Here is an 11,691-nt window from a genome sequence, read left to right on the forward strand (position 1 = left end):
GCAACCGGAAGTTGAAATGGGCTCGAATCCAATATATGTGAGTAAGTGTGTGTGCCTGCAGTGAGTTCTATCCATGCGAAACACCATAAAAGAAGATTAAGTTATACTTAAATCTCATCCAAATTGAAATTTATTGCGAGAAATACGTGTTTGGAATATTGCGTTTGTTTGCAAACGATTCGTTTCACGTGTCTTCAAATGGAGACAAAACTCTCATGGTGGTAAGAGGGGGGTGGGAAAGTGATAGGAAGATACCCTAAGAAAATATACCCTCCCCCGTATACATTTACCTATACTTCTCCTCGTGTATCTAAATGTATTACCATATAAGTTTTATTCTAACATAAATAAATTTGTGTCTAACATTGTGTTTAGCCCAGTGACGTTGTTATTCAATTTCTTTAGCCCATGGCAGAGATTTGTCTCACATTTGGGGGTGTTTTTTTTCTTCTTCTTCTTGGTATACCCACCCGTCCTATATCACACTGAATTTTACTAAATCTATCAAATCCACCCTGTGACAGGCGTCCCTGTGTGTCCACTCACGTCTGAATTGATTACAACTGACCACGAAGGCAAAAAAAACAAGGTGAACTGTATGGGGCGGAAGAAACCCCCCAGGAGAAATAAAGAATAATGAGGGTAATAGAATTTCTCCAAAAAGTATCCCCCGCCCGCACATATGTGGCATACGGTGGAACTTCCGGGATGGCCTCTATCCCCTTTTTCCGAATCCACTCAAGTTTATGCAAATCACATCCCACTGAAAAAAAAAATGAAATCCACCCCTCGGAAGAGAAAATGTAAATAACTTCCAAGAGATTAAACAAGTAAGTGGCGCAAGAAGGCTCAAAACTCTCAAAGTTGTGTCACCCCCGAAAAATCACAGAATCAAAGAGAATGAAAAAAGAAAACGACGGAGAAAATTGTTAACGGAATATCCCTCAAAGTCATGGCTATATACAAGGCTACCCACTTCATCTATCCTCAGCACAGAGAGAAATCTCCTTCCCCCAGAAGTACTCAAATCTCCATTTAACTTCGCAGTATTTCAACTGCGCGCCCCTCTTCGCATCTTCTTTGCTATTATTGTCTCATGGCTGCCAAGAAAACTTTTGTCCACCAACGTCAAAATTGCATGGAAGAATCAAAGGTCTGCGCTGTAGAAATAAATTATGCAAATTTTGATTTAATACTCTCGCTGGTCTATCTTGCAAAGAAAAAGACATAATTGTGCCCGAGACAGAAAAAAAGAATACTACAACACTGAAATCCTTCAGATTCTATTTACAGAACAACCCCTCGTGTGCGCCCGTGACAGAGAATAGGAATTGCAGAAGAGAGTCCTGCGAAAGCAATTGAAAATAAGATAAATTAGAAATTCATGAACCCTTTTCTTCTCATTTGAATTTTAATACTCACCTTGACAAAGAAAAAAAAACGAATTTGCAGAGTGTGGAAATTTGTTCCAACACCCCATGTCTATGGGGATGAAACCCAAACAGAGAGATTTTATACAACATGGAAAAAAGGGAATCGATCGATTTATCTCAAGCGTCCAGACATTTTTACCCCCGGAAAATTGGTGTAGTGAAAAAATATTTAGGAAATATTGAAAACAGAGTTGAAATTGAATGATTTGGCAAAGAGAAATCAAGCAAATAATAAGGAAAATATATGAGAATTAAAGGAAAACTTAAGGAAATGAAAAGTTAGATTAATTGTTGTAAAAGTTAAATTTAATAAAGTGAATATTTAAATTATTTTTTGATGAAAAATAAAACTTGAAAAATGCTTCGATGGACACATTTCAAAAGCTTTCAAGAAGTAAGTTCTTTTCATGATAAGAAAATTCAATGAAGTTCTCACGAAAATCACCTCTTCCACTCAATACCTTTCAAAGAATAAATCTCTCAAATCTGAGAATTTTATTTATGTTTAAAAATTCATAAATGCTTTTAGAATCAAACTGCAACTCTTTAATCTATACGCAAAGCATTATCCAACTCTATTATTCTCCCCGAATTTCCCAATGGATATTCAGAGAGAAGAAGAAAAAATGGAAATTGTACCATTGTAGCTATTGAGGGATGTTTTATATCAGCATTAATATAATTTATAGAAACGATCCTGAATTAATTTCTCCTCAAATGATGTGCACTCAGGCGCTTTTCTCCTGCAGTAATCATAAATCTAGCTCCTCCGGGAAAGCACCTCTTCTGTGTGGGAATTTCCTTGATAAATTTCCCACACTTCCTTCGTGGTAAAAAGGTGTGTAATACATTGAACAACCTGAAATATGTACTCTCTGAGTGTTCTCGACTTGTTTTGTGATTTAAGTGCTCCCTTTCTGATGGAGACAGAGTTTCTGCCTCTCATCCAGAGCCTTAACGCTCCTCCATCTTTACGCAAAGATGGTGAAGAAAGCTCTTTCGTGTGGGTTTGAGCTTTATTGGATAAAAGTGTTTTTCCTTAAGGGGGGGAGGAGGCGTAATGAATCTGTTATCTCGCCATTTGGATGAAAATTGAATATTCCATGATTTTACACACAGTACATAGGCAAAAATAATCATTTTTGGAATGGCAAAATAGAATAAACTTTTCCATTCAGCAATAGAAACTCATTTCGGTTCGGACGGTGAAGGTATAAATGGTACCAATTTTCCCCCATTGCTTTGCTATTTTTTTTTCTCTCTTGGAAAACTTGGAAATGTTATGCAAAATATTGGATACTACAATGGATTATAAAGTGAGAGGAAGGGGAGGGGGACGTTTAAAGTGAATATAAGTTTGTGAGAAGTCTGCACTTATTGAAACTACAAAAAACACTAGCTCTTTACACTTGAAATGGGAAAAATTGAATGGAGAGAAGTCGGTGAATGCTGAAAATGGTTGGAAAAGTTCTCAATTGTTTAAAAAAGAAGTGTTTTTTCGTGGAAAAAGAGCTTCCACTTGCTGTACTTTTGCCTTGTTGCCTCTTTTATTCCCTTTTCAAGTGATAAAGTGAGTGGAAAAATATCAACAACTACCCTTCATGCCTTTCCTGACGGATAAAACACTCCCATTTAATCCTTCATGCAAATTGAATCAATTCTATTAAGTCACTTTTCTGTGTTCTTCCCTCCGTGAGGAACATGTGGAAGTTACCACCCGCTGAACACACTCGAAAAACTCACTCAGAGTCTCTCTCTAAATACTCAAAATAGTTCTGGGTAAAGTTCGTCTGGTATAACAGAAGAAAACTCCAACATTGGGGATATATATGGTATGGGGAGAGTATACTGACTGAAAGTTCTTTGATTGGTCACGTGCATTGCATTGCTCGAAATTTTTAACCAATTCGCTCGAGCTTTTGTTAAATTAAAACAATTCTCTGAATTCTCTGCATAGTGCTGTCACCCCATTTCAATATTCACCTCTCATATAATGTAAGTTTTATGCGACAAATAAATAGTCCAATTGTCCCGAGCTGAATTGATTGTATTTGTAAAATTGACACAAATTCATTTTATATATATTTCACTACAAAATCCTTCACAATGGATATGTTATGTTGTGTCACTAACCCCATTTTATAGGGATAAATCAACCAAATGAGATTGCTAATATGATTTCCAGTGAAAATGCAATTATAAATCTGAATTGATTTACATTTTACACACCGGAGATGAGCTTTAGTGAGCTTTTAGATTTGCTATGTGTGCAACAAACAAAAATAATTTGAAGCTTTTGCAATATATTGGATAATTTGGATATAAACATTTCCATAATGTAATATGGACCATTGTATTTCCTGAAAAATATTCACTCCACGACATCTCGCTCCGTGTGATCCCCTCGTTTATTGTTTTATTTCACCTCTATCCGCCATAAAAGTACACGACGGCGAAAAAGCTCCCTCACGGCCAAGACTTTGAGCCAACAGGGAGGAATCCGTCGACGAGGATATAGTGAGGTAAAAGAAGGAAAGAAAAAAATCCCGGGGTGGCATAAGTAATAGGATTTTGGTGTTTTGAATACGAAATAAGTTCCATCTAAGCTTTTTCCTCGTTCCCCACACCCAGAAAAAAATGAGAAAAGCGTTGGTGTTTTCGCCCAAATGGTAAGGGTGTGCACAATAAAAGGATTTGAGTTGCATATAGCGCGACATTGGTGGGTCAGAGAGGATTAGGATGCCTTTTCTTCCCGACCACTGCTGCTGCAGCACATACATTTGAATAATTGCATGAATAGTAGGGGTTAGCGTCACCACACTTGTACTTCTGGGAGCAATTCCTTTGCGGGCACCATTGGGACAATCAGTTGATGGATTACAACCCATCGGTACACTCTCTGGAGCTGGGATGGATTTGTCTTCACCAAGTGATTTTCACACAATCGACCGAGACAGTTTACCATTAGTTGTAAATCTCCGCACGGGAATTTCCTTAACACACAGAAGGAAGATTGATATGAAGTTCTTTATCTCAATTTGCATGTTGAAAGCTTTCGTCACGGAGCTTTTTTTTCCTTGAGATGGTTTTTTTTTCCTCGCAGGAGTTCTAAGCATTTGCATTTTCTCAAATGTGGTTTCATATATTCGTCTAAGTTATTTGATGATTTATGAACGTTTAATTCTTTGAGAATAATTGAGAGTTTATAGAATTAATTTAAGCATAAAGTGTGTTCAAAATGGAACAGAATTAAAGAGAAAATTCTAATTTTTAACAAAGATCTGTTCTTACTGCAATAATTGGTGCAGTACAGGTTGGTAAACCTTACTACAATTGCAATCATTTAAGTTCGTTAAGCAATTCACTTTCCCAAAATTTCCGACACTTTATCATAGTACTGCAATTTGTAATTGGAATCAGATCAATTAAGCAACTAAAGTGTAAGTACAGGATTGCAGATTGTACATAGTGACTATATAGAGCCCAAGAAGTGCATTAGATTGAGCAGAAAATCTATCTTTTGAAACTATGCATCCACCCCTGAAGTGCCCCAATCAGAAAATGAGTATTAGCAATTGTCGCAGCCATTGCAGTGAACTAAAGTGTGGCCAAGAGGTTCAACATTGTTGCAATTGCAACATTTCCATTGAATTGATTGCCCATATTGAGACACAATCATGTACCAGCAATTGTGGATACCCCATTCAACTTACTACTACACACTATGCTGTAGTATAAGTCTATGAAGGAAAGCCATGAGCCATCCTTCACTCACACCAATATGTATGGCTTCTATAGGGAATAAAGCTCAAGCAGCAAACACCCCTTGGCGGTTTTCTACGTAAAACCCATTTCACTTGCCGGATGCTCAAGTCCATTCATTACGTGGTTGCTCGTGCAAATGAGAATATTCTCAAGGATCCTCTACTCAAATATTTTGATACACAACAAATCTTCTCTAACATTTGAATAATTTCTAATTGAGTTTGTTTCTCTTAACTACATACGGATTAGTGAACTTAGTTAATTTGAACTTTTTGGGATGATAAGGAGATAAGCTAGAATTTGGGGTCTTTTCATTATTATTTTTAATAAAAGGTTGGAAGTAAAATTACAAATAAATGACCTTGTGAGCTATTTTCATAAAGTAGTCTTAAGAATTATTGGAAAACTTAAAATTTGATCTACATTTGCATACAGCGAGTGCACTGGAAAGACCTTAAAATGGCTTACATCAAAGGAATTTCTTACAGAGAATTTTTGGGTAAAAGAGATGCTTATTATGGGAGGAGGGGGGATTAGTTGGAATTTCACTTTGTCAATGGCTTTGTGAGAGCTTTCAATCTCGTAAGAATTGAATTTTTGTCCCCAGCGGCTAAGGGAATTACATACGGAGCATTCTATATACTAGAATCTCTGCAACTGTGCGGGCATTCTGGTGATACTTCTCGTGGAATCAGCAATTGAGACACCCACTCATGTCAACTGATTACTGTCCGTCCACACAGGATATGTGTGCTGGCAACGTACTAGCAATTTTCACACCGACGATCTTGACAGATTTATCTGCGAGATTCCTCATTGCAATTGCCATCAAGTTCACGCGCGGAGAGTTCTGCAGTAGTGAAGTGGTGGAATTGCATTTTTGGTGCATTCTGTAAAACGAGAAATACTTCCCAAGAGTTATGTGGAGCATTCTCAGCAGTGAGTATCTTAGAGGAAATAAAGAGTTGAGCATGTAATTAATTCTTTTCCCCTTATCGCGTATTCACTTCATTTTCCTCCCATGCCGCAAAGAAATTCCATAATTCATTCAATTGTGCCCATCCAGAGTGGAACTTTTCGGCTGCAATCCCAGAAACTTTGTGACATCCCTTGAACTTTCTTCAGTTTTTCTCACACTACTCTCTATTTTTTTAAGCTTCGCTTTTTCTCAAGCACCCTGCGCAACCCTGCGTGACACGTTCGTAATTCTGTGTCTATGTTCTCTATATAACAAATGATTTACTTATCTCTATTTACTTCAATTACGTGTTCGAATTCTTTTTCTGCCACCACTGTGAACAACAAACGAAATAAATTGCTTGTGGGTGGGATGCACAGAAAAAGCTCACCGATTCCGAGTCATTTTTCATGTGAAAAGCCAAAGTTTTTTTTTATTTTTACTTCACACCGTTCTCAATAAATTCACGATGTATACTATACACCCACGCAAAAGTATAGAAATCTTCCCATAGTATTACTTTATTTGCATTTAGCACTTTTGGTTGTAAATTTTTACGCGAAAAAGCTCATCGAGGGATTTTTCTCATATGTATAACTCGAATATGATTTCTGAGGTCACTTTCTGAGATTAGAGAATTTTTAAGGTCCTCTGGTTGAATCTAATCAAAATTAAGCTTTGATGAAAATTGCATCGTGATTTTTCAAAAAAATGCTCTTCACTAATTTTTGTAAAATGTTCCAAATAAATTAATGAGTTTTTAATCTCCTCAACCAATCCTCACAGTATTTTTTCTAATTAAGATTTTTTCCCAATTAAGATTAGTTTCTGTGCCAAAGCAAAAAAACTCACGCTCAATATCAAATGAAAATTCTTTGGAGTTTGCAATTAAACTTTCATAAAAGCTCTTGGAGAAAAGTTGTGATTTTAAGTGTGGACTACCACACAGAGGTTTCTCTCTCCATTTGAGCTTTTCATCCAAACTACGGGCGGGAAAAACCAACGTGCACGTGGAAGGTGGATACGCTGGGCGTGGGGGGTGGAGAGGAGGAACGTACGAAATGAAAGTTCGATAACAAAGTCCATTAGTCACTGTGTAAGCAACTATGACATGCAGAATACATTGGGTTGCACCCAGGTAGAAACATGGTGGAACATGAGGGTGCAAACAAAGCTCTTTTCACTATAAACGAATCAACTTTATTAACTAATATTGAAACTCGCAATACCTCAATAAATTTCAATTTTGTGTACAAAGTTTGCGGACACAATCGCTCTTTGGTTGCTGCACGACGCCTCTAATATGTTGCCTGCAACGCTCATGGTGGTGCACTATGTATGAGAACGACAGACATACAGGTTGTTTTGTTCTTCCCATTTGTTACTGCGGCCACCCACTTGGGTGGTTCTCTTGTGGCGCAGAGTGTCTCCCACCCGCATTGGATTCTCTCCACAATGCATTCAGCAACTTTTGTTAATTATTTTAAGTGACTTTTCTCCATTATACACTCAATACTGGTGGAGTGTATCGTTTCCTTTTCTGCATCTCACCCAACTAACCCCCCTCATTCACAGGCACATCCTTTTCACCCTACACAACACCCCCCAATCCCACCCCGGAGGCCACGGCAAATCCTATGGTGTGGATTGAAAAAGATGACCGAGAGGGTAGGTTTTCCCTATTTGTATGCATATTGTGGTGGAGAGAAAGCACAATATTGAACTTTTGCCACATCGAGTGGGAAGATGCTTCCATACCCCCCATGATGGTACACAGAGTTGAGAGGGTGGATTACATCAAGATTTTACCATGATTTTACATGAACCTCCACTCACAAGACACTGCTTTTCGATTTGGCACTACCATACGGAGGAAATGCCATACAGAGGGTCGCACTCTGAGGAAATTGACCAGAAAGAATTACAACAACTTTAATGGGCTATTGAGAGCATTGCAACTTACCCCAAAAGTGCTCTAAATTCAATTCAATATGGGATTTTTTTTGCTACGAAGTCGCTCTTGGTTTGCAATGTATTTTTCAAATTACTTTTTCAATATTGTTGAGAAGACTTTAAGTGGGGAAAACATATTATGATACTTAAACTATTTCATAAGAATAGTGAATGAAATCCAAAAAGCTCATATTATGCAAATGTAAGTTGCTTAAGTTGTTTTGATTATATGGAAAATGTAGAAGAGGTAATAGGGATGAAAAATCCCTCCCAAGATGCTAAAAGAAATTTTTAAATAAATCAAAACATAGCTGGAAGAGAAGCTCCATTTCATCTCTCTTTAATTGCTTTCCCATAGATTTTCAATTTAACACCCTCATGTTCATTAAACGAACATAGGTAGATAGTCTAACAATTATTGTTAGCAATTAAATAATTCTACAATCTATACAAAATTAACTACACCCAATCTATGAGAATACATTGTACATTAAACAATTCCCGTATACTGTGTGCATTATCAATAAATGTTGCCAAATGATAATAATGAGCATCTCTCTCTCTCTCTATGTTTTATGAAGCGCTCTATGAACTTCGGACCACCATGAGAAATGGCTGACGTGTGGGATTTGGAAGAATGATTTTCGATGATGATTGCACTTTCTGTGAGGTTGAGCAACCAGCAGCATTTTGCGTGTGCTAATTTAGTTGCAAAGCACAGAGATTTTGTACATATATAGTGAAAATTGGGGTTTATATTGGAGAGGAGTGTGGCGGGAGATGGAGCAAATTCTACCGCACCAGCCAGAATAAATAAAATATAATAGAAATGAGAAACATCCGCACTCGAGAGTGCAACCTCAATTATAAATATAACACTTAGCGCAAAACTTTCGTGTTGAATTATATCACAGAGGCACAGCGGGTGTTTATTGCCACTGTGGGAGCTTTTCTCTATCCCTCCCCTGCCCCTGTATGCGAATGCAACTGCCGCGGAACTTTTCATGGAGAATATACAAAAAGCTTCAGCAGCAACAGTGCATGACATTTTCCCATCGTGGTGCAAAGCGAATTATTCTCCTATGCAGCGACAATTGCATAAAAACGGATAAAGAATTTTTTGGAGATTTTCTCTACACCAAATAAATTTGCTTATTTTTCTCCTTTCCTTGGTGTTTTTGTGGGTGTAAAACAAAAATCCTCAACACTAACGGACAACGTTCTTTTCTCGCGAGATATTTCTGTTTTATTTTCCTGCACGTTGTAATATTAATCTGTGAGAGATTTCTTATTTTTTTCATAAATCCTTTTCCATTTCAATCTGTTTTTAAATATTTCTTAAACATATTTCGCAGAGTGTTAACTATTTCTATTTGTAAGCATAATTTCCTGATAAATTCCTTTAAAATTCATTCAGCTAGAAAAGGGCGAGCTGAAAGGTATTTAAAAATTTAAATTAACATTAAACAGACATAATTAAAATTTTCCGTATATTTCATATAAAAGCACAAAATCCACGGAATGTCTTTGAGTCATTACTGCATGCCCACTTTACAGCCAATGTGTACTATCAACGTTTACGAATATTTTCAACTAAAATGAGCAAAGCATTCACTGTGCAAGAGTTTTATTACATTCCGTAGTAATTTTTAATGGACTATCTTTTGCATGAGATGCAAAATGTGGTGTTCGGCAAAAGCGCGGATTTCGAGCGAGGAATTTTGTATTCATAGACTAAAGTATGTATATAAATTAATCCAAGCAAAAATACTCACATGTTCCACACTAAATACTTAATCCCTTTACTATATGGATTTGCTCTCTATGCGAATTAAAAGTCTGCCGTACAAGTGGATCGCATAGAACTCTGTGATTCCTTGCTCTGCAATTTTCCTGGGAATTTTGTTGAATTTTTTTGTGGCTATCTTGTGGGTGCTGGCATGGAGTGGCGTGGAGCTTTAGCAGCCACAAACCACATACATACATACATAGTAGGTATGCGTGAGGATGTAAAGAGATTTTATTAATCTCAAAATGTTAATCTAAATGCACTCCGGAAATTAGTTGAATAAATTTCAAGTGGCAAAGTGTGATGCTTCCGAGGAAATTGACGGACCCTTTGAATGTGAAGCCAACAGAAAGCTTTTTTCCTCTTTCATCCCGCCTAATGCCAGCATGGGTGCAAAAAAAGTGGCACAAAATTAAAAGTATATGGCTATGTGAGGATAGCACGAAGAAAGTGCTGTATCAATTAAAATAGATAAGGCAGAGATAAAACTTGGTAATTTATAAAATTGCCATTCTATACATCGTACCAGGAGAGAGCGAAAGAGTGACCCAACAGCGTCAGTTTGATAAGAGATCTCTGCGTCTTTTTCAACCCTTAATATTCATTAAGAGCACTATAAATAATATACCAACGTATTCATAGATATACAAGGCACTCTGAGTGAGCTTTTACACAACCACCCTCCGCCCCCTGCAAGAAGACGGAAGTGCTGATGACGGTTTGTGCGAGAGTAATTATTTGATCTAAATGCAAATGAAAGTTGAATGTCAATTAAGAGATAAAATTTTTCTCAACACCCCCCATCCCCCAACTCCAACTTGGGTGCTCATCAAGGACGCTTTTTGGCGGAAAATCATTTTCACCGCACTAATGAGTTTCAGTTTCCGTGTTGATGGAGAAACAAAAGGTGCGCAATGGTTGGGAAGAAGACGATGAGAAATCATCGTAATGGAAAAAAAAGAGAGAAAGCCCCAGGCGAGGTCTTCGAACTGAAAAGCCTCTTGAAGGTTTTGGGGGAAAATTTTCACTTTTAAAAGGAACAAAAAAAATGGTGAGAAGATGATTGAAATATTGTGAAAGCCCCAATGGCGAGTGGCTGTCAGAAGTTTTGTATTATATTGCTTAATTTGCCCTGATTTCGCACGAAAACACACCCACCAGCTGTAATTTCCTGTTTATCGCCTTCAATTCGATCGATCACGTGCAATTTCCACAACCACAACCCCCCACCCACCCTCATCCCTACATGGCAAGCACACACCCCCTTGAGAAATCTCATTTGCAATTTCTCCAATAAATTAATCGATTGCACAAGAAATGAGCTTTTCTTGGCAAGTAAAGACCCCACCGTATAGAAGTTCATTTTCCACCTGCGTTGCTACCTTATACAAAATGAAGCTTGATATATCCCAACAGCATCGCGTAACATAATTGAAGCAATCACGTGGAATAAATTATGAAGGGAGCTTGAAGAGCAATGACATACAATAATTGAAATACGACGCGTAATTTCCGCCTCTATTTGCGCAGTCAATCTATCGCCCTTTTCCATCCGGTAATTGCTTCTCATGCAGCCCAACTTTAATGATACTATAAATATTATGCAAGAAACCCCATCGTCTCCGTCAAACACTCCACTCCTCTTGTGAGATTTCACCACATCACTCAATAGAACCACCCCCGAAACTGCGGGTGGCGGAGGATGAAAGCGATTTTCACTAAATTTCCCATACGAGCGTCTTCAAGAGGAAATTTTAGTGGAAATCGCTCAGGATTGGAGGAGAAAGGGTGGG

This window comes from Lutzomyia longipalpis, chromosome 1, assembly GCF_024334085.1.
Source record: "Lutzomyia longipalpis isolate SR_M1_2022 chromosome 1, ASM2433408v1".
In the NCBI taxonomy this organism is placed as follows: Eukaryota; Metazoa; Arthropoda; class Insecta; order Diptera; family Psychodidae; genus Lutzomyia; species Lutzomyia longipalpis.